The sequence below is a fragment of the Cariama cristata genome, unplaced genomic scaffold (genome assembly GCF_000690535.1).
Source record: "Cariama cristata isolate BGI_N322 unplaced genomic scaffold, ASM69053v1 scaffold6075, whole genome shotgun sequence".
NCBI classification, from domain to species: Eukaryota; Metazoa; Chordata; class Aves; order Cariamiformes; family Cariamidae; genus Cariama; species Cariama cristata.
The window spans coordinates 57,327-61,425 of NW_009618050.1; positions in this window are offsets into that span (position 1 = coordinate 57,327).

Below are 4,099 nucleotides of genomic sequence, written 5' to 3' on the forward strand. Positions count from 1 at the left end.
TTTCCATATCTGCTTGTATTAGTTTCTCCGTGCATTTGTCTAGCTTGAGCACTTAGACTGGAAGCCCTTTGGGGTACAGGCTTCTCTCAGTGGCTGTCCATATAGCATCTAGTAACTAACACAGTGTGGGCTCTTTTTTCAATGTGCAATGCCAAAACAAAAACCAAAACCAAAATAATAATTTAAAAAAAAGCATAATAATTTGAGAGGTGTACAGTTCAATCCACATCTGAAACCTAGTGTACAATACTTGGTCAAGATTGTCCAACCGTGATTTAGCACAGACATCAGAGGTGTGAGCTGTATACGTTGTGCTAACAATGAGCCCCTGTTAGAGGTGGCTGGCTAACAAACACACTGCCATCCCAAAATAATGTACTTTTTTCCATGCTAGTGGTCAAATGCATATTGGGTTCTAAGCGTGGGATTTTCAAACATTCCCGTATAGGCTACGTACTTAATTCGCGTTGACTTCTGGTGAAGTTGAGTGCATATCAGAGTTAATTGACTTTGTAAATACACTTACAGATGACCATGTATTTTTTTGAAACACACCTGACAGGACTTCTGCAAATATCCCTTGAACTGGATGGGAAGGCTCTCCTGGACCTCCAGAGGCTTTGACTGGACACATCTGTGTCCCAGTAGACAAAGCCAGCCATGACGGTCAGCAGTGCCCACCTGCTGAGTGCAACCACTGGTGCCGAGTCCCCCGTGCACTGCAGAAAGCTCCATGGCTTCACTGATGCAAACCAATTAATTGCAGCCACCAACTGATTTCTTTTCTGTTTTGACAATTTAAATCTGACCCACTGAGAGGTTAGAAGACACAAATCAAGCTTTTGAACCCAATATCATATACCTTAGGAAAAGAGCAAGTGGGAGGAACAGCATTGCTCTTTTTCCTGAAGCCATTTTGAATTTCTTTGATGGTGATGTATATAAAAATACAAAGAGGAAAAATGCCTGTTATTTTTCACTTGCTCTTTTTAATTTAGATGAGTGGGTGTTTTTTTTCTTTCTTCAGATTTTTTTGTAGGCAGTGTTTCCATTTTGCAGGGGTTAGTATATGCAAGTGGTACCATTTATTTATCCAGCTCCATCTCCAAATTAGTTTAGGTCACTGAAACAGAACAACATGACATTTTTCCAATAGCTAGCAAATCAACGTCTCAACCCCAAAAGAGGATTTCACAGGAACTCAAGCTATTTGCAAAACTGGGTTAAATGAGACAATAATTTTGACTGAAGGAAAACAGGTTGTTCAAAAAGCTGTTCCTGATGACTAAGAACTGTATTTCACATTTTAAAAAATGATCTTTTTTATTTTAAAATTGACCAAAATATTTTTTTTAAAAAAAGGATTTTAAAAATAACTCCTGTGTCAAATCACAGGAAGCTCTTTACCTGGTGCTTCCTTCTGTTTTTCCCAATTTCTCCAGCATTTGTGGGTCAGCAGAGGAGGCTGAGATTACTTCTGTAAATGTCTACAGACTCGAGTCCTGCCATGAATATCTTGTAAAGATGGACTTGTAAAAATGGGAAATTCTTATGGGTTCTTCTTTTCACCCTTAGACATCACAGATGAAAGCTGCTTAACACATCTCCCGGTTGATCTGACTGCCACACGCTGCCAGTTCCCAACAGGACTGTTCTCGGTGGCTTTCCTTATGTGAGACCATAAGCAGCCCATGAAGCAAATGTCTCTCTGTCACTTCAGTGACCATGGTTCTTATGTTACCCCTCCAACTTACCCAGCCACCATATAACAAAACACAGACTTATTTCAAGCTTTAAAATCTGCATCAGCCTTGAACATACCAGCGTAAAGACGCTTGCCTGGCTTGTACATCTTCCTGCCAAGGATGGTATCTTTTATTAGACCCATTCAAGCCACTGGAAAAGGTAAATGAGCTTTCAGCACATGAGTCCCTCTTCTTCACATGTAATAAAGCAAAGTTTTATTTGTCCAACAACTAAATTTCTTTAGAAAAAATGGCATTTAGCTTTTTAAAACATCTCTATCCTGCTAGGTGATATGTAGCACACTGTCCATTTAAAACATTCAAGGTATTTTCTCCTGGATTTTGCAGTCATTTGTTGTCTGAAGAACTGGTGGTAGTATCTTCCCCCATTTGAAAATAAGCTTGCTAAGAGCAAGTCCTCCCCAAGCCACATTATACTGGTGTTCATTGGAACTTTGAAAGTAAAAATGACCATCAAAGGCAAATGAATGTCCAGAGAACTAGAAGGAATAGCTAGGTGTGTGGTGTCCATTTAGCAGCTGTCCATTCTATTGAACTACTCTAAAACTCTCTTCCTTCCAAAAGCATCACTTACAGGCTTTGATACCAATCCTAATTCACTTTGGTGCTTTACCCTACAAGTTATCTCCATGTGTTTTGGTGGCTGCTTTTGGCCTCAGTTTGTCTTGAGGTTATGGGTGAGCCCTTGGGAGAAACTTCGATGCATTTTCTCCCCTGCACGTGGTGATAATGCTGCCATGAGTTCTGCTAGGATTTCCAGCCAGTTTAGCATCCGCTCATTTTATCCTCAATTTCTGTTTCCAGAAGCTTTATGCTTATTTGTTGGTCTTTGCTTGCCATTGTACTCTTCATTCCTCACAAGTCTGGCTCCAGAACGGAGACAGCTAAGTCTTCCTTTGCCAAGCCTACAGCAGCTCTGAGATACCTTCTCCAGCTGGTCACAGGAATGTGCTCATCACAAGGGCATGGGGTTTTATTGGGAGTGCAAAGAATATGAACCCAACTAGATATGATCCTGCCAGTATGATGTTCTTCAGGTATGTGAAGAGAATGAGTGCCAGAGAGAGGGTTATGCAGAGAAATAGTGATTGAACTTGTAGGGGTTTCCAAGGAGCAGTCAATTCACAGGCTGGAGCAACAAGGACCAACCTACTGGGCAAGATGATTTAGTGAATAACGTGCCCAGAGAAGGGGAGAGATGGTTGATCTGAGGAAAGGCTTGTTGAGACCAGAACAAGGGATGGATGTAGAAATGGTGTAGATGATCTGCTACCATTGGCACATGCTGCAATGACTAAATGGTTTGAAGGCATAGGAGTCTGCATGGAAAACAGTCCTGGGGTTGGAGTAGGAAAGTGATGGTCTTGCACTGATCCTGAGCTCCATCCCATGCCTGTGAAGTTCATTGCCTGGGAGAAGTAGCACACAGCAACGGCACAAGCATCTGATGCCGTAATCAATATGATTACTTGAAGGTTTTGTGTCAGCCTTGCCAATTTGCATTTTCTCATTTTATTAGTTACTCACTTTGCATGTTTTACACGCTTACTGACAAAAATCTGTGACTAGCAATATGTCTTCACATTTGTGCTGTTCTCCAGGCTAACCTTCACCTTGTTGACAACAGCTGGCTTGCTCATCCTCATTCTTTTCCCTCACTTGGTGTACACAGGTTTTCAAAGCATTTTTGCTTTGTCAGCATTGACAAGTATTGCAAAGTTGCTTGCAGCGCAATAAAGAGAAAAAGTTGCATTAAAATGTTTTATCAAAGTTGCCAACATCATCAGTCTTCTAGGAAACATGTAGTTTCTTCTCCTGCAACTGAACTCATAAAGGCAGAGGTGTAAAATGAAACAGATCCAATTTGCCACCCCCTCCAACTCCCTGTGCTCCTAAGGATTGAAAGGAAAGCCTCAAGCTTGTGCAGACCTAAAACTCATCGTGTGACTCCTTCAATAAATCACCCCTTCCCACACATTCTGAAATGATATTTGCTTCCAGCCACAAGACATTTATGATTCATATGGGGCAGGCTCCTTGCAAAATGATTACAAGCAGTCCCATCTGCAGCATAAAACCGAAAGACTGTGCAGTCAAAGTCAATTAAAAAACAAATACATCAGACCTCCTGGTCCCTGTTTCAGCAAGGAAAGATCACATGCTTTTCCCTATCAGTTACTCATCATGATCATTTTGAATAGTGTTGTTTATTAGTTGTTCCTCTCTGAATCAACCCAAACAATCAAACAGTCTCAGCTTAGTTATTTTACTGTTTACCAATAAATTTGTTGGCATGAGAGTGTCAGTATACCTGTACATCCCATCTGTGCCCA